We start from the raw sequence: 25,967 nt of genomic DNA, 5'->3' as shown, positions 1-25,967 counted from the left end.
GATGTACTAGTTATGCTTAGGTAAGATGTTGGCAAACTTTTTCTGAAAAGAGATAGATAGTAAATATTTTAGGCTTTTGCACACCATATGTTCTCTGTTGCAGGAAAGGGCTCTCCTGTCTTTCTTTGAGTTTCACTTGCTTGCATCTCAACTTGGAAGATTGTAGACTTGCTGGTGGATGAAAGGTAAGAGGAAAATGATGGCCTCCACCACTGCCCTGGAAGGCACTTGCAGACTCTGACAAAGAGGAAAACTTGAACTTCCTTCCAACCTGAAAGGAGGGTGAACTCTGTGTTACGAAGCACTCTATCTAGCACACTACCATTCAGCTTTGCTCCCTCACAACTGCCCTGCTCCATCTCTGCCACAGCTGCCACCTCCACCCTAATAAAAGGAAAATCAAATTTCTGATTAAGTCACCCACACCTGCTCTGCCTGGCATCAGCCCCATCTCAGTAAATGTCAAGTCCTTTCTTCCACTTCTAATGTCGAAAAACCTCAGTCAACCACAACACTTTTTTGCTCCCCACCATTAACTCTGGTTGTAATTTAACCTCTTCCCACCACTGCTACTCCCTGACTGAGAGCCAGCATCACCTCTCACCCATCTCCAGTCCTTTGGAGATCTTATCAAGTCTCCTGACTTTAAACATAGTCTATCTATACATGACAACTTCCAAATGTACACTTCCAACTGGACCCTCTTTTCCACTGACTGTTCAACAACTCCACATGAGCATTAGAGCATTAACAGGCATGTCAAACTTCACATGCACAAATTTGAACTCTTTATCTTCCTCTTTAATTCAGCTTTCCAGAAGTTTTTCCCATTTCAGCAAACAGGACCTCTGTCCTTCCGCTGGCTCAGACCAAAATCTAAAATACCTCTCTGTCTCTCTCACTCTCTCTCTCATCTGTCTCTTTCTCTGTCTTCCTTCCTCCTTCTTCTCCTTCCCTATCCCGCTCCACACCCGTCTAATCCACCAGCAAATCCCCCTGGCTCTACCTTTAAAGTGAATCCAAATTCCAATTCTCACCCTCTCTTCTACGCCACATTAGCCCATCACTTTCTTAGACAATCATAATAACCTCCTGCCTCCCTGTTTCCAAATTTATCTCCCTGCAGTCTATTCTTAACCCAAAAAGCAAAGTGTTTTTTTTAACATCTTTATTGGAGTATAATTGCTTTACAATGTTGTATTAGTTGCTGCTGTATAACAAAGTGAATCAGCTATATGCATATGTATATCCCCATAATCCTCCATCTTGCATCTCCGTCCCTCCCTCCCTATCCCACCCCTCTAGGTGGTCGCAAAGCACCAAGCTGATCTCCCTGTGCTATGTGGCTGCTTCCTACTAGCTATCTATTTTACATTGGTAGTGTATATATGTCCATGCCACACTCTCACTTCATCCCAGCTTAGCCTTCCCCCTCCCCGTGTCCTCAAGTCCATTCTCTATGTCTGTGTCTTTATTCCTGTCCTGCCCCTACGTTCTTCAGAACCATTTGTGTGGGGGTATTTTAGATTCTATATATATGCGTTAGCATACGGTATTTGTTTTTCTCTTTCTAGCTTACTTCATTCTGTATGACAGACTATGGGTCCATCCATCACTACAAATAGCTCAATTTCGTTTCTTTTTATGGCTAATATTCCACTGCATATATGTGCCACATCATCTTTATCCATTCAACTGTCAATGGACACTTAGGTTACTTCCATGTCCTGGCTATTGTAAATAGAGCTGCAATGAACACTGTGGTACATGACTCTTTTTGAATTACGGTTTTCTCAGGGTATATGCCCAGGAGTGGGATTGCTGGGTCATATGGTAGTTCTATTTTTAGTTTTTTAAGGAACCTCCATACTGTTATCCATAGTGGCTATATGAATTTACATTCCCACCAACAGTGTAAGAGGGTTCCCTTTTCTCACACCCTCTCCAGCATTTATTGTTTGTAGACTTTATGATGATGGCCATTCTGACCAGTGTGAGGTGATACCTCATTGCAGTTTTGGTTTGCAGTTCTCTATTGATTAGTGATGTTGAGCATCCTTTCATATGTTTGTTGGCAATCTGTATATCTTCTCTGGAGAAATGTCTATTTAAGTCTTCTGCCCATTTTTGGATTGGGTTGTTTGTTTTTTTGTTATTGAGCTGCATGAGCTGCTTGTATATTTTGTATATTAATCCTTTGTCAGTTGCTTCGTTTGCAAATATCTTCTCCCATGCTGAGGGTTGTCTTTTCATCTTGTATATGGTTTCCTTTGCTGTGCAAAAGCTTTTAAGTTTCATTAGGTCTCATTTGTTTATTTTTGTTTTTATTTCCCTTTCTCTAGGAGATGGGTCAAAAAGGATCTTGCTGTAATTTATGGCATAGAGTGTTCTGCGTATGTTTTCCTCTAAGAGTTTGATAGTGCCGGGCTTTACATTTAGATCTTTAACCCATTTTGAGTTTATTTTTGTGTGTGGTGTTAGGGAGTGTTCTAATTTCAAACTTTTACATGTAGCTGTCCAGTTTTCCCAGCACCACTTATTGAAGAGACTGTCTTTTCTCCATTGTATATTCTTCCCTCCTTTATCAAAGATAAGGTGACCATATGTGCATGGGTTTATCTCTGGGCTTTCTAACCTGTTCCATTGATCTAAATTTCTGTTTTTGTGCCAGCACCATACTGTCTTGATTACTGTAGCTTTGTAGTATAGTCTGAAGTCAGGGAGCCTGATTCCTCCAGCTCCACCCTTCTTTCTCAAGATTGCTTTGGCTATTCCGGTTTTTTTCTGTTTCCATAAAGATTGTGAAATTTTTTGTTCTAGTTATGTGAAAAATGCCATTGGTAGTTTGATAGGGATTGCATTGAATCTGTAGATTGCTTTGGGTAGCATAGTCATTTTCACAATGTTGATTCTTCCATTCCAAAAACATGGTATATCTCTCCATTTGTTTGTATCATTTTTAATTTCTTTCATCAGTGTCTTATAGTTTTCTGCGTACAGGTCTTTTGTCTCCTTAAGTAGGCTTATTCCTAGGTATTTTATTCTTTTTGTTGCAGTGGTAAGTGGGAATGTTTCCTTAATTTCTCTTTCAGATTTTTCATCATTAGTGTATAGGAATGCAAGAGATTTCTGTGCATTAATTTTTTATCCTGTTACTTTACCAAATTCATTGATTAGCTCTAGTAGTTTTCTGGTAGCATTTTTAGGATTCTCTATGTATAGTTATCATGTCATATCCAAACAGTGACAGTTTTACTTCTTCTTTTCCAATTTGGATTCCTTTTATTTCTTTTTCTTCTCTGATTGATGTGGCTAAAACTTCCAAAACTATGTTGAATAATAGTGGTGAGAGTGGGCAACCTTGTCTTGTTCCTGATCTTTGTGGAAATGGTTTCAGTTTTTCACCATTGAGAATGATGTTGGCTATGGGTTTGTCATATATGGCCTTTATTATGCTGAGGTAGTTCCCTCTATGCCTTTCTAGAGGGCTTTTATCATAAATGGGTGGGGAATTTTGTCAAAAGCTTTTTCTGCATCTATTGAGATGATCATATGGTTTTTCTCCTTCAATTTGTTAATATGGTGTATCACATTTATTGATTTTCATATATTGAAGAATCTTTGCATTCCTGGGATAAACCCCACTTGATCATGGTGTATGTTCCTTTTAATGTGCTGTTGGATTCTATTTGCTAGTATTTTGTTGAGGATTTTTGTATCTATGTTCATCAGTGATACTGGCCTGTAGTTTTCTTTTTTTGTGACATCTTTGTCTGGTTTTGGTATCAGGGTGATGGTGGCCTCGTAGAATGAGTTTGTGAGTGTTCCTCCCTCTGCTATATTTTGGAGGAGTTTGAGAAGGATAAATGTTAGCTCTTCTCTAAATGTTTGATAGAATTCTCCTGTGAAGCCATCTGGTCCTGGGCTTTTGTTTGTTGGAAGATTTTTAATCATAGTTTCAATTTCAGTGCTTGTACTTGTCTGTTTATATTTTCTATTTCTTCCTGGTTCAGTCTTAGAAGGTTGTGCTTTTCTAAGAATATGTCCATTTCTTCCAGGTTGTCCATTTTATTGGCATACAGTTAGTTGCTTGTAGTAATCTCTCATGATCTCAAAGTGTTGTTTTAAAACTCAAGTCAGATGATGTCACTCCTCTACTCATAACCCTTCTCCCTCCGGATTAGTTGTCTGATAACTTTTGCCAACACAACTAACTATAAACTGGGGAGCAAAGGAAAGGCGGACTCTGGTGCTCATGGTCATTAGAAAGCCCCAGTGTGTTCATTCTGGTTTGGTACTTAACCTGATCAAAAACTTGTTTATTTTTGCTTACAAAACATTCATCTGCTTTGATGACAAAACAACGCTTTTCTCTTTTTCTTTTTTTGACCAATTCTCTTGAACCCAGTATGTGAATAGTTGGTCATTATAATGATTCAATCTAATTTTATAAGAAGTAGCTCTTTATTTTCTAAATACTTAAGGACCACACTCTTTTAATAAGTGTTAACAAATATACCAAGATTTCTGAGTTCAAAAATGCTTTCATTTATTTAAACTCATTTTTGGCCTCATAATATTTTTTTTTTAAAGGTAGCATTTTTTGAATGTTTACTATGATCTTCACTTGCAATATAATCTCAATTGATTATCAAAAGAAACATGAGGTAACTACTATTATCCACATATTTTAGACAAGCAAATTGAAACTCCGTGAGGTAAAGTAACTTTCCTAAAGACACACAGGACTGAAATTGGAATTCAGACTCACACCTGTCTGGCATAAAACCTTACTCGGTTTGACCCCTTTATAATGTTGCTATAAGGGAAGAATTGCAGCATAATGAAGCCAAGAGTGATCTCTAGAATTGGCTTAGCCAGAATTGAATTCTAGCTATACTACTAGACTTTATACAGGTGATGTTACTTCTCCAAGCCTCAATTTCCTCATCTGAAAAATGAGGCAATTGATACCTACCACAGGCATTTGTGATAGCATAGTGAGAGAAAGTAGGCAAAATGTTAGCACATCTTAGTTATTATTATTTCTGATCTAATAGGCAAGGAAAGAAGGAAAAATGAAATGAAGTATCTTATTAGAAGCTAAATTGCTATTAGTGGAAGAATCAAGAAGAGCTTAAATTTGTGAAATTTATGATATTACATATGCCATTTACTGAAATGGCAATTTCACATGGCAAACCATGTGACTTAATTGATCTTCTGGCCCAAGTTCTGTGCTCTATCTACTGGTATAGACTGGGCCATAGATGAACAATTGAGAGATATAGTGTTGGCAGCCTTTAGTAGTCTTAGTATGAAAATCTGTCTTTTAGGATTCTCTAATTATCAGGGTCAATAAGAAGAGAGAATTCAGGCACTTCTAATTTTCAATATCACTGCTAAATTTATCACCTTAAAACAATACACATTTGTTATCTCACAATCTCTGCAGGCCAGGAGTTCAGGCACAGCTTTGCTAGGAGATCATTTTAGAGTCTCTCAAGGATGCAGTTAAGGTATCAGCAGAGTTGCCATCTCATCTGAGGCTGGACTGGGAAAGATATGTTTCCTAGTCTGTGTAGGCTGTTGGCACAAATCAGTTCCTTGTGGTTGTAGGACTGAAAAAATACAGTTTCTTGATGATTGTTGCTGGAGATCACCCTCAGCTCCTAGAGGCTGTTCATAGCTCTTTGCCAAATAGGGTTTCTCAATATGGTGGCTTGCTTCTTCAAAGCCAGTAAGGGAGGCAGAGACTCCAGCAAAACAGGCCCTACAATCTTATGTAATTAATCACATAATCACAACCATGAAGTCATGTATGTCCCAATATCTCAGCCATAAGTGGTTGGTTAGAAGCAAGTCACAGGTTCTGCCCACACTCAGGGGGAAGGAATCACACAAGGACCTCCCCAGGAGATAAAGATCTTGGGCATCTTAAGAGTCTGTCCAGCACACAAGGGACAGAAACAGAACCCCATGGGGGAAAAATAGTGATGTGGTTGTAGCAAATAATAGGAGGTATTAAAATAAAATCAGCCTGGGACTTGCCTCATGGCACAGTGGTTAAGAATCCGCCTGCCAATGCAGGGGACACAGGTTCAAGCCCTGGTCCGGGAAGATCCCACATGCCATGGAGCAACTAAGCCCGTGAGCCACAACTACTGAGCCTGCACTCTAGATCCCGTGAGCCACAACTAATGAGCCTGCGTGCCACAACTACTGAAGCACGCGCACCTGGAGCCCATGCTCCGCAACAAGAGAAGCCACCGCAATGAGAAGCCGATGCACTGCAACGAAGAATAGCCCTGCTCACCACAACTAGAGAAAGCTCGCGCACAGCAATGAAGACCCAATGTAGCCAAAAATAAATAAATGAAATAAATAAATTTTTTTAAACAATCAACCCACAGGTTACCATAGATTATCTACTTCTGTCATTGACCTAACAAACTGGTAAGTGAAGTGACAGATTCAAGCCAAGGGTTTGGAAGTCTTAAAGTTCTACACTTATGATTTGTGTACTTTGGATATGCTATAACTCAATAAAAAAGTTATGGAGTTTTACTCTTTGTTACAATTTCCCTTTAAGTAGGCATAATTTATTTCTTCTTATGAGTTGTATGCTGGCTGTGTAACCTAATTTTTATCACTATTAGTGTCCTGATTATTTTTCTTGCTGTTTTAAATAACAAAAGACATTCTAATTTAGTTCTTATTCAGCCAAAACAAAGCAAATATCCTAATTTTAACATAGTGCTACCCCCTAAAGAGACTGGAAAAGTCAAGCATGGTTGTTTCATTTTAATGCTTGATCTCTTAAAACAAGCTGACAAAGAAGTGACATATTTCAGTTGAATTTGTCAAATGTTTATTATTTTTTGCTACCATTATTTGTGGGTAATTATGGTGCAATAATTCAGTAAACATGTTCTGATGTAAACAACTGTGAAAATTGCATTTTTGAATGCTCCAACTGTGCCCACAACATAATCAGAAGCAGTAATTTATTACTCAGACTAATAATTAGAAGTAATTAACTACTAGACACAATTAGAAATAGTAATTTATTTCTTAACATAATGTAAAAAGCTGCTTTTTCAATGCGTGTTTGAATATTTAGCAACCAGTAATTACTTTTAGAGGAAAGAAAGAAATGTGACTGTTTAGTTAACAGCCCTAGATGCCTGGCACATGTGTCAGTCTGGCACATTAACATGAAGGTTTGACAAGTCACTAGGTAGAATCCTGCTGAAAATGAGAGTTCTGTGACAAACTTGGAAAAAAATGGTGTGAGGATTTCATATTTATTCAATCATTGAATGCATATTTACTATCTGCTAGGTATTATGTCATCTGCGCTAGGCACTGGTTACATAAAAGTGATTGGGATAGACACAGTTTCCACACACACACACACACACACAAGAGGTCACACTTGAGAGAAAGATTTAGATAAATGTGGTATATAGCATAATAGGGAAGTATCGGATGCCAAGGGAATTTAGATTAGAAAAGGGTTTTTTGGTCTGTTTTTAATACCTCACTAGAATTCTCTGATTGGCATGTAAACCATGGTGTGAACTAGATGAAGAAGAGAAAGAAGAGTCTCTGGCACTAGGAAAAACACAGTTGAAATGCCCCTGAGATGAGAATGAGCTGGGCACCTCCACAGAACTAAAGAAGGACCCTGCTGACTGAAGCAGAAGAACAGGAGAAAGAGTAAGAGCTGGCATGGTCCCCATATGCATGGCTATACCAAAAACGTTAACAAGTATGGTCTTCACCTTAAGAACAATGCTAAGGCATTGACGAGATCTAAGGTAGGCAATGACACCGTAAGATCTGCCTTTTTAAAAGAGGTTTCTGGCAGCTATTCAAGATAGAATGAGGGAAGGCAAGAGGAGATTTGGGGAAGCCAAGGAGTATGTTAAGGAGCCGTTCAGCTGAAAGGTACGACAGCTTTAACTACAGTGACTGATGGAACGGAGAAATGTAGATTGAATCCTGAATATTTAGAAGTAAAACTGACAATGCTTGATGATGGATGAAATAAAAATGGTGACAGAAAGAGAAGGGAGCTGACTGCTACAGCTGAGTGGTGGTGGGACCATAAACTGACCTAAGGGACACAGGGTAGCATCAGGTTGCATAGTTGACTGATGATGCTTTTGGAGATGGGAGTTTGAGGTGCCCAAAGTCATCAAGGGGAGCTGTTGAGCAGGCAGAGTATATACCTACCCGTTTGGAGTTTGGATGACAGATCTCAGCCAGAACTATGTATTTTGGAGTCTCATCAGCATATAGGAAGAGATTTACTTGAAAGAGAATTTAGATTAGGAAGAAAATACAAGCTAGAACTGAGCCTGGGCAAACTCCATCTACACAACTCTAGCAACTAGGCACTTGGCATCCCTCCCCACGTCTCCCCAGTTGTTTCTCAGGATCCTTAATGGTGTCTCATATGTGTTGACATTTCTTCCCCTTCATTCTTTTTAATGATATTCCTCTGTCCACAGGTCTTTAAAGGGAGGCAACTCTGCTGCTATGGCTGCTGGTACCACCTAATAAGAACTAAATCCTGCTTTTCTTCCTAGGGCATTTTCTTGTTCTCAAAGCTGCAGACCCCCGAGGTAACCAGCAGTGCTGTGCTCTCCTCAGTCTTCACTGTGTTAATCCATTCACACTAACCTCAATGCACAAATGAGAATGTCCCCCTCTGAAATTCTGCAGTGTGCATTCTTTCCGTCTGGAACACACTGCCTGCTCTCTACCTAAGGACCAGGCACAGTCCACATGGCAGGCATAGGGCAGATGCCATGCTAGTCTCTTCAGTAGCTCTTCTCTCATCTGTCCTAAAACCATCCACTCACTGGGTTTGCACACATAGACACCGGGTGGGGCGCTGAGGGCACCTTGATCAGGTCCTTGGAGGAAACCAGTCTCTGCAATCTAGTTTTGTTTCAACCACATAACCCTTCTGAAAAAAGTCAGTGATAGATAAAACTCTGGTTTGGAGCCAATACCCAGGAAATCAATAGGCATTTCTCTAGTGTTTGCAGTTTATAAAATCAACATACTTTATCTTTTTAATTTCCATAGCAATCCTATGAGGCAGATGTCATTATCCTCATGACACAGATGAGGAAACCAAGGCTCAGAGAAGTTAAATTACTAGATTCATACAGCTAAGGTGGTGGAACAGTAATTGAAAACCATATTGTATAATTCTAAATTTTGGATACTTATTACACTAGGCTCAAGGCTGTTCAGACTAGAAGAATCATAATTGTTAAAATATTTCATAGGTCTATGTCATCACAACATGTGAAATCTGAACCATACATGATGTGATTGTCCAGGGCAAATGAGACTAAGAAAACTTTTGATCACATCTAGTTATAAAAAAGCTGCAAAGTTCAGTGGCAGAGTCTTCATTTCAGGAAGAAGAAATTAATTTGGGAGTATTGAGAGATTATAAAGCATTATGAATTCAGAGACACAAACAAGTGGAAAACAAATTGTCTAGATCTCCATTTGTTATTGCAGAATTAAGTAGAAAAATAATTGGAACTGTGTATGTGGTCCATCATAGGAAACAGAATCATCTTCAGTGCTTATTAAAATACAGATTCCTTGGCCTTTCTCCAGACCAACTGTCTCAGAATTTCTGGAGATGAGACCCAGTAATTTGCATTTTTAAAAGATGTTCAGTGATTCTTTTGCACCCTCAAGTTAGAAAACTACTGAAATAGATCATTCAAGACTATTTACTGGCCCAGCAGCAGAAAATGAGAACAGCAGCTGGGTACAGGACAAACTAAATTTTCTTAATATAATGATTTTCACAGTAAGTGTAAGCCTTAGAGCCCTTGGACAAGTTCTAATCAATAGAGGCAGGTGTTGTGGGAAAGAAAACTTAATTTGACTGTGGAAATTTTAAGTTCCTACCTTGCCAGATCATACAGAAAACTAACTTATATTCTGAGCCTCAGTTTCCTCATCTAAAAATGGTGAAATTAATTTCTGCCTTACAAGGTTATTTTAAGCATTAAACAGGATTCAGAGAGTGGGACTTTGAAGAAGGTAAAACTCTATGCGTAGAAAAGCATGTGCCTTTTGTTTGATGTATGTTTTCATGAGTTCTCACCATGCATCACCACTAGTAGGACCTCAGCTATTTGTAAACGTCAAAATCAAGTCCATGACCATGAGGTCTTGACAAGTTGAGTTCTCAATGCCCTGAGAGGCCAGTTTCCTATTTAATCTTGTTGCAAAAGATGGATGTCTGTAGGATATCAAGCTAACTGCTGCCAAGGAGAGGAAACAGGTAAGAGCCACACAAACCTGTAGCCATCCCTACACTCTTTATTTTCCCCATTATATTTTCTCCTGTGGGTTCCAAAGCTGGGACCATCACCATCCCCTCCCCCCCAAAAACCCACAGATTATTCTCTGAAAAGCAAAAGTTATCTTTACATATTTTCTGAATGATATGCTAAGACATAGCTCTCATGAAGTGTTTTTTAATTATGTTACCCTGGAACATTTTGTTGTTGAAATATTTACTGGACACCTACACATACAATACAATGAGGTTGATTCTACTCTAAGAACACCCCGAATTAAATGAAAAATATTATTACTTCATCTTAGCTTAGATTGGCTTTCACTTTCTTTTCCCCTACCCAGTGTTTCTTCTTGTCCTCAAAGTACCTGTAGATGCATTCAATTTCTGTGGTCAGTCAGCAAGAATTTCCCCATAAGGAATCCTGCTTCTGAAAGTGGTTGAATTATTCTACCCCAAAATTCCCTTTCTCCTCCTTCACCGTGTTCTCTTGGCACTGGAAAGGAATGAGTTTAATTCAGCTAGGAATGAGTTTTGCTACTTTCTTAGAGAGACAGGCTAAACCATTTCTTAGGGAGACAGGCTTAACCATCCAGCATGTGCTTATATGGATCTTAAGAAGCAAAGAGTCTTAGAAAACAAACAAACAAAAGGATGAAAATGGGAAGAGAAAAGAAAAGAACTTGCTCGTACTGAGCACCTTCTACACAGAAAGCACTAGATTCGTTGCCTTATTTAATTAAAACCCTGCTTCCCCCCCGACTCCCACCATAGGCTTTAATGTTAATCTCACCAGCAGCTCCCCACCTTTGGCTGCACTTACAGTGGAAATTTTATTTTCTTGGAAAATCCATCCAAAGAATGGCAGAATGAATTTTTTTAACACAACTGAACTTCCCCGTAACAACCACTTATGCACTATCATTTACTGGTCCCCTTGGGCAGATATGTAATATATGCAGTAAGACCTGTTGCATAACACCTTTGTGGATACTTAAACCGCTGACTTTACTATGATGACTCTGACTCCACTCCTAGTCAAACATAATGCTGAAAGGACTCTCATAGATCATCTAATCCGTTACCCATTCCCCCACTTTAGAGATGAGATAATTGAAGGCAACCTAGCAAATAGGCAGCCCCCATAATCTTTTTATTTCTCTGTGCATCAGCAAGTACTTAAAAGGGTAGAGAAATTCCCAAAACCCACCCACCAAGAAGGAGTGATTCAGTCTGATATTTCTAGGACTTCTGTTTAACCTTCTATTAAAACCTATTTTAATTGTTTATATTGATTTACCCACTTGTTTACATCGATTCTGGGGAACAGTCAATACCTTAGCTCTGAGCAGAATCGAGATGCATCCAAATCATAACCAATGGGCAAAATTGGCATGTCCTGCCCCATAGCTGAAACCACAGCCATTTGAGCTTAGCCTCTAGGGGCAGGCCTTCCCAACATTATTGCCATCATTCTCATTCTTCAGGGCCATTGACAGACATCACTACACAGTGCTCAGGAGTGAAAAGAAAGCAAAGACGGGGGGGTAATCCATGTTTCTACAAAGAGAAGTGGAGACCTGATGTCACCTAGAGCCAACAATAGTATGGAACCAACCTCCTAATTCTTGGGTTAGAGAGTTTTATTTTCCAAAAGTTTTCTCATTAAAGGAAAGCAGAGTCACTTCCTGGCTAAGCCAAAAGTCATTTTGTATCTGGGAGGAAAAGAAATCCACTGAGGTTATTTCGAAAGCACCTAGGGTTTTTCTTGGGAAGACATAACAAGGAATCTCACAGAAAACCCAAGACTTAAACAAACACAGATAGATCTCACAGGATTGGAGCTGGGAAGTTGGAAATTTCAGCTACTTTTTCTGTCTCGCAGAGACCAGGTAGTTTTCCTGAACTGCTTTTCTCTGGCATCAAGTCCTTTCTTTCTCAACTGTCTTGTCTGATCGGGACCCAGCCCAATACCTGAGACTCAACTCTACATCACTTCCAGGTGAGCACCTTTAATATTCTGACACCTCTGTGTCTCTACATTCGCTTGTACAATGATTCACTTTGGGTTCTGTGTCTTTCTCTGGTCCAATCAGCAATGGCTGGGGATGGGTTATGAGGCACCCAAGGAAAACAATTTCAAGGGTTGAGTGTGAGCAAATCAAACTAGAAGGGGAAGTTGGTGTGGCAAACTGATTGTCACCTTCATTCAACTATGTAAGTGGATTTTATGAGATCAATTATTCATGGTTTCCTCTTCACCTCTTGCCTCTACTTCTCCTTTTCTTAAAATACCAGAGAATAAAAGAATCAAGGGATAAGCCAAAAGTAACATTTAGGATTACCCTAAGTAAACAGTAAGTTCATGACTCTGGAACAGAAGAAATACGTATGCTTCCTTTAACACACACACACACACACACACACACACACACATACACACAAAACACATCTATCCCATGTACTTAGCATATACAAATACATTGATAAATACTCAACAAATATTCACTGAATGACAAATAAATGAGTGAATGAGTGAATGAACAAATGAACAAATAAAATGTGTATGTTTGTGTAGAGGTAAGTTCCTGTAACTGGTAGTATTACAAATTTCTGCAGAAATGTTTTGCCCAGGTGTGATTAACTTCTCCTCCCTTCCATTAGGGTAATATGGAGAAGCAACCTAGTGTAGAGATAAAGAGCATGGATGCTGAAGATAGACTTCCTGGGTTGGATTAGTGTGACCTTGGACAATTAAGTTCTTTGTGCCTCTGATTCTTCAGCTTGAGGATAGGACTAAAAATAATAGTATTAACCTTAAAGGGCTGGGGTGAGGATTAAAAGAGTTAAAATACAAAAAGTTCTTGGAAGAGTTTCTGGCATAGTAGGTGCTGAATAGGAATTTATTACAAAAAAATAATAATTTATTATTACAATAAGACAAGTGAGTTGTTTCCATAAATTTAATGTCATTCAACAAATATTTATTGGTATATGTACATCACAGATATGTGAACAATATACATGTATATATGTATACATGTAAGTTACAGACATATATATACACACACACTTATGTATACATGTGTGTATATCTACCTATCTATATAGTATGACCTTATGGAATATAAGGATTAATCAGGGAATCCGATGAGGGAGGTAACAGTATAAGAATAACCCAAGAGGTTGAATTGAAAAGAAAAATGCTCCATAAAAGTACCCATAAGATTATGAGAAATAAGAATAGTAGATGAATTCTGCCTGGAAATTATCTCATGTATTGCTCAGAAATTCCAACGGTTAGGGAAAGTTTGCCAGTTTGTACAGGAACTGAGGTCAAACCTGGACTGACAAGAGCCCACTCACAAAGAAGCAGGGATGAGAGGCAAAATAGGAGTAGTAAAGGCCTGCGTAAGGCTTGGGGGATGATTTGGAACCAAATCCTGACCTGCGAATCATAGGGCCTTGTCTGAGAGTTGAATTTGATCCAAAGAAAATAGTGCATTCCTCTCCAATTAGCATCCTGAGTGGAGTTAATTTTGGCTGAGACAAGCCCAAAATGTGGCCAGGTCCTAAAATCAATGAATTGCATTTCCTGGCCAAGGATAATAATTTGGCATTGCCTCTACCCAATGATCCATCTCTTACAACCTCTCACAGTCTTTCCTCACCTTGATCTGTTCAAATTCCAGGTGCAGCTATTAGCTATCAAGAGACATATTGATCTGGGAGGTGATACTGTGGAGGAGCTCTTTCTTCTTTCCTTCATACAAATATGAGGACATTGTCCCATGTCTCCTCCCATTTAACTGAATTCTTTACTTTCTGCTTGTGTCCATGGACTCCAGAAGAAATTATCTTCCTTAGACTATTCTCACCTTGTAGGGTTTCTTCGTGGAGTTCAGGGGAGGAGTTTGTGTAAATAAAAACCTATTTCCAGTTGATTCTCAAAGTCATTTCAGGACTGCCACATCCTCATTTAGAATTGATCTGCCTGAGCATTCACTCTGAGTGTCTGTCTCAATCTCTAAAGCTCTGTCAGGGTCTGAAAGAAGAAATCCCAGTGTGTTTAAGAACTATATATTTTTAAATGTCTCTATCCCATTTAATAGAGTCAGAACAGAAAATAAGCTAGCTGGCCTGAGGGCTAGAGAAAAAGTTGCAAAGATTGTTACAAGGCCTGATTCAAAAACAAATATCATATAATGAAAACAGCATGGTTTCTAGAAATCAACATGCCCAGCTCTGCCAGTTACCACCTGTGTGGCCTTAGATGTGTGGCTTAACAAATACCTGCCCCAAAGGACTAAAAGGAAAATTCAGTAACAAAGCGTTTGTAATTACCTAGCTCAGTGGGGCTTCCAAGTTTGCCTCTTCCTTCTTAGACTTCTTGTGATAAATGAAATATTCAGCAGAAACAAAGGACCTAGAGAAAGGAAGAATGGCTGTGATGTGACCCAGGCAAGTGTGGTAAATTTCCACTCATTATTCATTCAAAAATTCTTTATTGAGTTCCTACTTGGAGTGGTTTTCAGGCCCAGTATGGGACGTTGTAGGACAAATAAAATTGAGAAATAGACATGGATTCTACCCTCAAGAAGCTTAAAATCTAATACATGATAAAAGATGTATATGCAAAACATTAAGGTATAGGTCAGATCATAATCTTGTAAGGTATGTCAGATTAGACCTAGAAGAGATACCAGTAATTACTTTGGGACTTCAGAAGATAAGAGTTGGTATATAGTTGCTACAGATAAAGAAAGAACTGTGGACTGGAAATAAAAACACACAGGTGTGTGACAAAGCATTTAAACTACCCTTGAAGGACTGAGTTAGGGTCACTGATAAGAAATTCCATCTAAAAGAAACGCATAAAATCATAGCTAAACTTGCAGGTGTTGAGGACCTACCGTGAATCGAGGGTTGTGCTAAATAAACACGTTTCAAGCATTTTCTCATTAATCCTCTCCCTGATACTGCAGGGAAGATACCATAGCTCCTGTTCACATAAGAAGAAACCACCTCTGAAAGATTGAATGACCTGCTCCTGGCCCCCCAGAGCTGAGGAGAGCTGTGAGCTGAAGCCCAGTTTGTCTGACTCTGAAGAACCTGCTCTGAATCACTCTACCGCACACAGAAGAAAGGAAAGGCAGGACGTGCAAGGCAAGCAGTGAGTAGCTCCACTTGGCTGGAGTTTAAAGTATTTAAACATACACAAGAAGCAGCACATAGGAAAAAAGAATGGGGAAAAACTTGAGAAAACCCCATATGTTAGCTTAAGAGTTTTGGCCTTTGTTTTGTATTTCAGAACTAATTCAGGAAAGCATACACCAGAAAAATAGGTATGTTTTCCATTAAGGAAGGCTTTAATCACAAAGACAAAAATAAGAAAGAAAGAACAAGTAAGGGGTCTCTCTAGCAGGAACTCTCTCATAACAATAAATGGATCAATCAAGAGAGGCTGGTGGTCCAGTTGTTAAGTCTCCATGCTCCCAGTGCAGAGGGCATGGTTTGGACACCTGCTCAGGGAACTTAGATCCCACATGCCACACGGTGCAGCCAAAACAACAACAACAAAAAAGCTAGGCTAGGTGATGCTCCAATTACAAATAACCCCCAAGTATCGGTGCTTTAAAACAATACTCTTGCATGTCTACTGAGGGGCCACAAGAAAGCTCTTCTGCACACCACCCTACTCTAGGTCCTTGGCCACCAATGCCAATTCTGGCAGAGGGCGAGAGAGCTCTGGATGGTCTCGCAACTGTATTTAAAAGCTCCAGCCAGAAGGAACAGGCATCACTTGCATTCCAATTCATGGACCACCTTACCACAAGGGGACGAGACCCTAAGTTATGCACAGAAATAGAAAAACCAGAATCCTGAACAAATGGCACTCGTGGCTATGCCAGCAAACCTGAAGTCTGAAACTACCCAGGGTTTTTTGAAGATCTCCTGTGCTGTCTTCTCTAGAAATGAATAGCTGAGGGGGTGCAACCAAATGTAACCTCACACCACCCGTTAGATTTGAATGAACGTTGAGATTACTGTATAATTTTCAGTATGGAATATAGTGAAATGACACTTTAAAATGTCCAACTAGGAAACGAGAACTCAGAAGGGAAACCTTAAGTAGAAGGGGGAACCCTAGTCTTTCTCTGGGGCTGTGGTCTCGTGTCCGGACATCGGGGCATCATGAAGATGCCCCTCACTGGCAGGAACTCAGCCAGGAGAAGGGAGGTAGAAAGCTCATCAAATTAAGTCCCATGTGTTTATTTTTGGTTTTATTTCCTTTACTCTAGGAGGTGGGTCAAAAGTCAGAAAGAGAAAATCAAATACCGTATGCTAACGCATATATATGGAATCTAAAAAAAAAAGGTACTGATGAGCCTAGTTGCAGGGCAAGAATAAAGAGGTAGACATAGAGAATGGACTTGAGGACATGGGGTGGGAGGGCGAAGCTGGGGCAAAGTGAGCATAGCATCGACATATATACACTACCGAATGTAAAATAGTTGGCTGGCGGGAAGCAGCCGCATAGCACAGGGAGATCAGCTCGGTGCTTTGTGACCACCTAGAGGGGAGGGATAGGGAGGGTGGGAGGGAGGCTCAGGAGGGAGGGGATCTGGGGACATATGTGTGCATACGGCTGATTCACTTTGTTGTGCAACATCAACTAACACAGTATTGTGTAGAAATTATACTCCAATAAAGATCTATTAAAAAAAATAGCTCATCCAAGATGCAGTCCGTAGGGGAGTCCGTATCATATGGATGCAGGTTATAGTGCGTGTATTTCCACCCTGTTAACCCTGTGCATTCAGTAGCGGGTTGAATGTTCACACGCGTCGGCTGGGGCTCAGCTGGGTGGTTGTTCTCCTTATCTGGCTAGCGGGTATTCATGTGACTGCATCTAGTTAGTGGATCAGCTCAGGGCTGGGCTCAGCTAGAGACCCTGGAATGGCTAGGTTCCTCTCCCTCACCCTCTCCATCACCCTCATGGCCTCTTCTTTTTGATGTGGTCTCTCCATGTGGCTTCTCCACATGATCTCTCCAGCAAGGTAAACAGATTTCTTACATGGTAGCTCATAGCTCCCAAGAAAGCAAAAGAAGGAGCTTCTAGAACTTTGTAAGACTTAGGACTAGAACTTGCATGACATCACTTCACTGCATTCTGTTTGCTAAAGGTAGTCACCAGGCTACCACACATTCAAGGGAAAGAGACTAGTCAAGGACACGGATACAAGAAAGCATGGATCAACAGTGGTTGTCAATGTAACAGACCATCACAATATGCTGAAGGTAGTAATCTTACAGTTACAGCCGTTCCACCTCTTAGAATTTACAATGCTTAGAAAATATAGAGATAAGTCTTAAGAAGAGACCCCATGACTACCTTCTAAGAGAACTTTACCCATATCTCTCACCCTCTGCCATAAACATTCTACAAAAGTGAGAGAAATTAACTCATGGGCCCTCTCAGAAAACGAAGCTAGCTCTTCCCAGGCATATCCTTGGAAAAGAGCCAACAGCCAATCCACAGGAGGAATGAGAAGGATAATGCCTGCTCACTCACTTTGGTAAACATTCTCAGAAACAAATTATCAAAATGTGTAATCCTGGTTTCATGCACTTAAGGATGGATCAGCTCTAATCCAAAGTGAAGGATAATGAGAAGAACAGTAATGAGTGGAAGGGAACACAACTTTCCTGCTTCCGCAGGGGCCAAATAATTAATTCCCACTGGCCACATCCCAAGGAGGATAACAAACCCGGCATAAAGAATGGAGAAGTGGGACTTCCCTAGTGGCGCAGTGGTTAAGAATCTGCCTGCCAATGCAGGGGACACAGGTTCGAGCCCTGGCCCGGGAAGATCCCACATGCCGCGGAGCAACTAAGCCCATGCACCACAACCACTGAGCCTGCGCTCTAGAGCCCACGAGCCACAACTACTAAGCCTGCGCTCCATAATTATTGAAGCCTGCCTAGAGCCTGTGCTCAGCAACAAGAGAAGCTGCCACAGTGAGAAGCCTGAATACTGCAACGAAGAGTAGCCCCCGCTCACTGCAACTGGAGAAATGCCGCACGCAGCAACAAAGACCCAATGCAGCCAGTAAATACATAAATAAACTTTTATATATATATATATAAAAGAAGGGAAAAGCCACCACCACCTTTATAGAAGGGATTTGAACTTGGACATAACAAAGAAGCGGGGGGTAGAAACAGAGATGGTACAAGTTAAGTTTATTTGATGATGTTGTTTTAAAATAAACCCAGTTACATATTTTAGTGGATTGTCCTGATAGTCTCATTTTAGAAACTAGTTATCCCTTATCTTCAACCCATGAGATCTTAGTGGCTCTCTGCTTTCCTGTCTGAAGAGTTACGATTAAAAACTACTGTCAAGAGCTGAAAAGTAATAGAGTAACCTAGGGTTCCAGGAGAGTCTGAAATTGAATCCTGCTGTGTTTTTAATCTTTCATTTCAGAATCAGGGTGATTAGGTGGATGGTCAGAAACTGGTTATTAGACGTGTTAAAGTTCATCCAACTTCACAGCAATGTGCCTTGTAACGCTAATGTTTCCAGGAATCGAGGGAGGAGCTGCATCCTCACTGCCACATTTATGAGAGCCTATCAGACAGCACAGGAGCCCTATCTGCTGGAAGTTGGGCACTCAAGCTTTGACAACAGGGACAAGCATGGGGATTTTGTAAAACGTGTTGTGTCCGTTAGGGTCCCAACAGGAAACAGCATTCCACTCAAAAGGATCTAACTAAATAGATTGTATGACCTTTGATGGAATTAAGAGAACCAGCTAAAAGGGCTTCCCTGGTGGCGCAGTGGTTGAGAGTCCGCCTGCCGATGCAGGAGACACGGGTTCGTGCCCCGGCCCGGGAAGATCCCACATGCCGCGGAGCGGCTGGGCCCGTGAGCCATGGCCGCTGAGCCTGTGCGTCCAGAGCCTGTGCTCCGCAACGGGAGAGGCCATGACAGTGAGAGGCCCGCGTACCACAAAAAAAAAAAAAAAAAAGAGAGAGAGAGAGAGCCAGCTAATGATATGGAGGCACTCAGAGACTAGCAATGAGTCATCACCACCCCTTTGGTTGAAGGGACAATGGGAGGAAATAGTGTTACCGGTGAGACCTGAAACCATGGAGAGGAAAATATCTGCAGAAACTAGTGTAGAAGGATGCAATCATTCTCCAAACTGCAACACTAAAATAAGGGAGAGGTGAGGATATCAATAACCCAAACTTTCTCTCCTCAAACCCCTCAGACTCTCCAGTCTCCTAGTGGTGTATTTCATTGACCAGGTCAAACCATAAGCCAGAGGACAATGGAGCCCTTAATAGAGTCCAAACAAATCAGTCCCCAGAAACACACAGAGCTGGGTAGAAACGGGAAAAAAATGAATTAGCCAAGTGGGGAGATAAACATCAATGGAAAAAAAACAGCACAATTATGAAAAGTGGGAGGGAGTGGAGAGTAATTACCATGAGTCACAGCCGCGGAGATACGAGTATCATCAACTCTTTAAAACACTTAAAATTATATTTGAAGATTCACAGAGGAAAACACTGAAAATAATTTCATTCACTTCATATTACAGACTTTTACATATTACAGAAGAAATTATGGGTGGAGTTTAAGAGTAATTGTGGAACACTACTTAAAGGGCAAAAGATTCTAACTAAAGGATCTAGCACCACCAAGCTGTGAAAATTTCACCTTCAAAAATAATTATTATAATCTTACGGTTAATTGAAACAAGTTCTACCTGTGAAAGCCTATTCGTTCATAATAATACTCCAGAGAGGAAATGAAACACTAAGTATAAAAAATTGCAGGTGTAGTAAGACAAAAGAATGATGAATACAGTATGGAATATTTAACTTTTTAGGAAATTTGGAATATAGATATATACGAAGATTTTGTTTCTTCTTTTCAGTGAACATCTATTTATAAAGTTTCAATATGTGCTATTTCTTTCTTTGTTAGTGGAGAAAGTGAATACAAAGAATGTGAGACAGACACTCCTAGGGATTATATACAATAGCTAAGTACAAAGGTAGCTTAAAATGTGTTCCAAAATTATAAATAAGACTCGTGTTCTTAAAGAGGAGAGTTAACTATGCAAACTCATTCTCTCATCTCCAAGGAAAAGAAACATCTGATGGCTAATTAAATAAAATAAAACACACATTAGTAACATACAAGTTTAATAGTACAAGCAGATCCGGTGGATACATCATAAATCAATACTTGCTTTCCATAGTTAATTCACGTACAACAGAGTCCTTGGCATCTAGAAGTTCGTCAGTGCCAGATCTTTTAAGTTTACTCTTTACATAAAATATAACATTTGTTTAAGAATGGTAACTCCAGCTGATTTCTATTTTAGAAACACACTAAGAAAATTTTATGACTGTTTAAGACCCTTGTTCATGCTTATTAGTGACTCGTACTTGCCTAGAAGCACATAGCAATGAGTGGCAAAGTGTTTTAATAAACTGAAGATCCCAAGAATGCAGCACAGTGCCCAGATCGTAGCAAATGTTCCATAGATGTTTGTTGAATGAAAGGGTATGACACTGAGTACCAGTAATATTAATAAAATCAGTAAAAGCTAACATACACTTTTAATACCTCCCAAAGGATTTTCTCAGACCTCTTAGCATTTTTTCCTTCCTTTTTAAATCTTTAGTTAAAAAGATTATTTCTGATTGAGAAGAGACATGATAACAGTATGAAGTAAGCATCCCGCAGCCCCCTAACCTTACTGAGATGGTAGATCTTTTACATGCATTCAGTGGTGAAAGTTGTCTTCAGAAAACATCTATGGAGCACCTGCAATGTTCTGTTCTGTTCTGTTCTTCACTAAGCTCTGGGATGCAAGGATGGGTAAGATATAAGGCCCTTGGGGAGAGAACATCTCAAGGTCAACAACATTGAATACCATGACTTCAAGGAGAACATGATCCAGTAGAAGAGGCAAGACATACAACAATAAATGTATCCATACAAGGAATATCTAGGTGCCCTAAGAGCAGTACAGACTGAAAGCACTACAGGAACCCAGAGGAGGGTGAGGTTACATAAGCCAAAATACCTGAAAGCAAATACCAGATATGTACTGTGCAGATGAAAAGCTCATTTCAATTCTGACACGGCTGTGTTTTGTGTTTACCATTTCAAGGCTACCATGAAATAGGTCAGCAAGAACAAATTCTATAATAGACCCTAATGAAAGTCTCAGACAATTGAAATCCTTCTTTGGTGTTTGACACTTGTCCCAGGGAAAGCCTGCCACATGTCAACTTTGATAGAACACAACAGCCAATGTTTACACATTCCATCTCCTCAAGTTGTCTTTCCAAAATGCACCCAATTCATCTTGTGTGAGGTGAAAGACGTGGTCAGATTTCTGAGTGATGAAATCATTCAGAAAGAATCCAGCTGCCACATGCAAGATATTTCTATATTAATATTTGATTCAAGAGAATGTGGGACCGGTTACCAATAATTCAGTCATCATATAATATCAGAGACGTGGAGTGCACCCGACTGTTGTATTAGTTTACACATTAGGGTGACTAAGATGTAACGTGTTATTGCCACTGTCACATTTCTTATGTTACACGATGACAGCATGGCTTCTGAGGACTGAAATGATACACGTATTCTGCCACCCAGATTCAGAAAACAGTTGGAGGCAACTAAGCCAGCCCTACTGGAGGAGTTGTAAAAAGAAGTGTAGATTAGGATTCTGTTTTAGTTTGGATTCTTCTAGAAGAATCAGTCCCTGAGATGGGGATTCAAATGCCAGTCACATGCAAGTAGAAGGTGAAGGAAATACTAGCAGGGGAGTGGATGAGACAAGAGAGAGAAGGTGGCCACGTGGGAGCACGGTGTCCGAATGTCTAGACTTCCATCCCATTGGGTCACTCTGACAGTCAATATGCAAATTATGCCCGAGGGATGAGGAAGCTAGGGTGTTCATACAACAGTCCCCATTCGTGATTGGTTGAAAGCTGCCCCTAGCAGCACTAGGGGCAGCTTTCAATCCACCCACAGGGAGGAAGGACATGCCTCAGAGAGAAAGTTCTCAAGCACAGGGATGGAGGGGTTGGCAGTTGGAAATAAGGGATATGGCAAGGCACTGGTGGGATCTGTCACCATGTCACAACAACTGGCTCCCCATCTTGTCCCCCTCACCCTAATAGACAGAAGGGGAGAGAAGCAATATTAAGTACCCACTACATACACACATTGCACGTCATAACATCTAACCACCGAATAAAGGCATACACTTTTTCCAAGGGAATGAACTAGATGTCAGAAGAATAAGGGACTTACCCAAGCTAGCCCAGCCCCAGGAAGTAAGAGGACAGAGACTCAATCCTCTCCAAGCTCTAAGCTGACACCTTTCCAATGAAGGGCATGCAAATTCCCCTGTGCAGCCACATCAGGCAATGCTAAGTCACTTAGATGCAATCTGCAGACCTAAATTTTGACTGGTGTTACCAAACATCTCCAGTTTTGACTTTGTTTTCCCCCTGCCTAGAATGCCTTCCTCCTTTTACATCTGCTTATTGAAGTTGGGCTGCTGGTGAGTCGAAAGCCAGCCTTTAAAGAAGACAAGGGCTTATTAGATAAGCAGAGCGAAGCATAAAGAGACATCCCACATGGAAGAACAGAATGAAAGTGGTGCTGATACTTTTAATGAGCTTCTTAAGTAATTCTCACACACACCAGAGTTTGACGACAACATCCACAAGCAAAAACCAAGAGGCGAGGACGTGCATGAGATGCTCAGGAAAACAGGGTGATTCCTTTGTCTGTAAGCTCTGGAGGAAGAGTCCTGTGGCTACGCAGACACCAGCACGAGATGACCTTTGAAAGCCACGCTATTGACTCTGGTCTCCTTCCTGGGACAAAAAAACACTCTTGTGGGTTTCTGAGCAGGGAAAGTGTCATACACAAAGTAGTCAGGGAGATTAATCTGGCAGCCATAAACCAAATGGATTAGAAAAGGGAGGATTGGAACTGGAATGCAGTCACAAAATATAAGGAGCTTTTAGAAATTTCCCTTGGATCCCCAGGGTTTAAATTTTTACTTACTCATTTTTTGCTTTCCTATCCTACATTAAGGAAAAGCCAAGCTAGTTTTGCTCAAATCTTGAGCTGGGTTTCAAGGACTTACTCTTGGCAAAAGACACTCAGAAAATCCCTTCTCCTGGCTTTGTGGAGTATAAAAATCTAGCCAGTCTCATTTCCCTCACTTTTCACTCATCTTTCTTGTTCGTAAGAGACTTTCAAGAAGTATTTTCTCCTTGTGATCGAAAGTGGCTATTTTTTCATCTCTATTGTGATACGCTTTTAAGTTAGAGTTAAAAAGTTCTGGTGTCTGGAGAGCCAAGATGCTAAATGTGGAAACGCATTATTTCCTCTTGCCAAGTGAGTCTCAAAACTTTCTGGGGTGTAGTGGCCCATGAAGCATGCCTCAGATGCTAATGCACACACATGCACACAGAGGCCTGGCTTCTGCCTCTGTCAACACCCTGATGACACATCAGTCCTGCCCTTTATCCAAATAAGGGGTTGGATTCTCAGTCCTAAGAGCCATTAGGAAGACAATTCAACAAATGTAAAAGAACAGGACTGTGTTGTTAGACTGGACCTTTCTAGACTTTTAATGAAACTCTGATTTGAAATCCCATATCCACTTGGATGCCAATCAATTGGGCATCTGCCAGGAGCCAAAATTACCCTTTCACTACTGATGAAAGTCCAGCTTTTTGCTAACTAGTAATTGGAAGAGCTGTTTATTGCATGGAGAGAGTGACTATCAAATAAAGACTCAAAATCATTTACAGTGGCAATTTTCCAATTTAAGTAAAACTGAAAAAAAAAAAAAAAAAAAAAAAAAAAAAGACCTAAACTGAGACTGGAGAAGTCCCTGGTGTCAGGGAAATTAGATCAAGATTGTCGGGAATTTTCAGGGCACACTTAACCCTCTCTTCCTCAACCGATTCTGAACAAATTCAAAAGTAAGCTTGTGAGAAGCAGGTGGAGGTTTAAAATATCACCTCTTCCATCCTACCACATGTGTCACCTCATCATCAAGATCCTGGATTTAAATTCTCTTTCTTGTATGCACGATAGAAACGACAATGGTGTAGAAACAAGAGAAGGACTTGATAGAAGCTTGTGATTGAAATTGTTATTTCCATTGTTGGTGAGTGTGAATGGTGGAAATGTGCATCCACGTGGTCTGGAAGAGTGAGAAATAGCTCAAGTGAGACCCTATAACAAGACCAAATCCCAAGGCAGAAGACAGGAAGTGCAAGGGGTTCTAGTGAAAAGTGACCCCTCCAGAGGGCACGAGTGGCTGACACAGGCTTCTGAAGGACACAGAAAGGGCTCAAACTGAGCGGATAGCAGAGGATGTAGATGTATGTCAAGCTTGCTTACCTCTGCCATTTCATTCACTCAGCCTTCAGCAGTGATTTTGCCTAAAAAAGCAACTCCAGAAGATTTAAAAAACAAAAGCATTTTGGTGAGTTTATTTTAAGGATAGACCTGTTTCCAGTCCATTGTTACATGCAGCTGATGTACAGCAAGGATGGATTTGTTACTAGACTTTTCTTTACAGCCTATAAATGTGTGTGGCTAATTATATAACCACATGCGGTTGTACAGATGGAAATAGCTCCAGCTGGAACTTGCACCAAGACTAAAAGATGCTTGGCAGTGGCAGTTATAGATTCTGATGGCCAAGGACTGGAACGGCTTGGCCTATTTTCCCTTTTCGGGTTCCAAACTACAGCGTGGGTTGACAGAGGTTGTCCATGCCTTAAAATATTTCTGCAAGGGTGAGTCTGGCAGGCATGACTGGCCTATTTCAGTTCTGCAGGAATGGTTCAGCTCCTGATGATTCAGTATTTCTTTGGATTTGACCAAAGGAAATGAATTTATTTGATTTATTTATTATGGATTTTCTTCCATTTTATTGAGCTCTGAAAAATATTAAAAGATAATTATTAAAAATAGGGAATCGGGGCTTCCCTGGTGGCGCAGTGGTTGAGAGTCCGCCTGCCGATCAGGGGATGCGGGTTCGTGCCCCGGTCCGGGAAGATCCCACATGCCGCGGAGCGGCTGGGCCCGTGAGCCATGGCCGCTGAGCCTGCGCGTCCGGAGTCTGTGCTCTGCAACGGGAGAGGCCACAACAGTGAAAGGCCCGCGTACCGCAAAAAAATAATAATAATAAAATAAATAAGGAATCAGGTGAAGGCAGTCAAAAGGTCAAACTTCCGGTTATAAGATAAATAAGTACTAGGGATATAATGTACAACATGATTAATATAACTAACACTGCTGTATGTTATGTATGAAAGTTGTTATCCTGAGTTCTCATCACAAGGAAAAAGATTTCTTTTCTTTCATATCTATATGAGAAGATGGAAGTTCACTAAACTTATTGTGGCAATCATTTCATGACGTGTGAAAGTCAAATCACTGTGCTGTACACCTTAAACTTGTACAGTGCTGTAGGTCAATTATATTTCAACAAAACTGGAAGAAAAAAGAGCACAATTTTTTTTTAAAGGCAGT

General features: G+C 40.4%; 1 long non-coding RNA gene across 4 annotated transcripts in view; it reads left to right on the top strand.

Moving 5' to 3' along the window:
- The window catches only part of LOC136792857 (uncharacterized), a 122,055-nt gene that overhangs the window by 10,997 nt on the left and 85,091 nt on the right, over nucleotides 1–25,967 (top strand). For 3 of the 4 annotated variants that reach the window (XR_010837391.1, XR_010837390.1, XR_010837389.1), the window contains exons 3-7: nucleotides 104–185; nucleotides 7,589–7,722; nucleotides 8,520–8,633; nucleotides 12,234–12,350; nucleotides 15,334–15,521. This is a non-coding gene — a long non-coding RNA (uncharacterized lncRNA). The remainder of the gene's footprint in view (nucleotides 1–103; nucleotides 186–7,588; nucleotides 7,723–8,519; nucleotides 8,634–12,233; nucleotides 12,351–15,333; nucleotides 15,522–25,967) is intronic. The other variant, XR_010837392.1, reaches the window with a different exon arrangement.

Source organism: Kogia breviceps, chromosome 17 (assembly GCF_026419965.1).
Source record: "Kogia breviceps isolate mKogBre1 chromosome 17, mKogBre1 haplotype 1, whole genome shotgun sequence".
Taxonomy (NCBI): domain Eukaryota; kingdom Metazoa; phylum Chordata; class Mammalia; order Artiodactyla; family Physeteridae; genus Kogia; species Kogia breviceps.
This window is presented reverse-complemented; position numbering and strand designations above follow the sequence as displayed.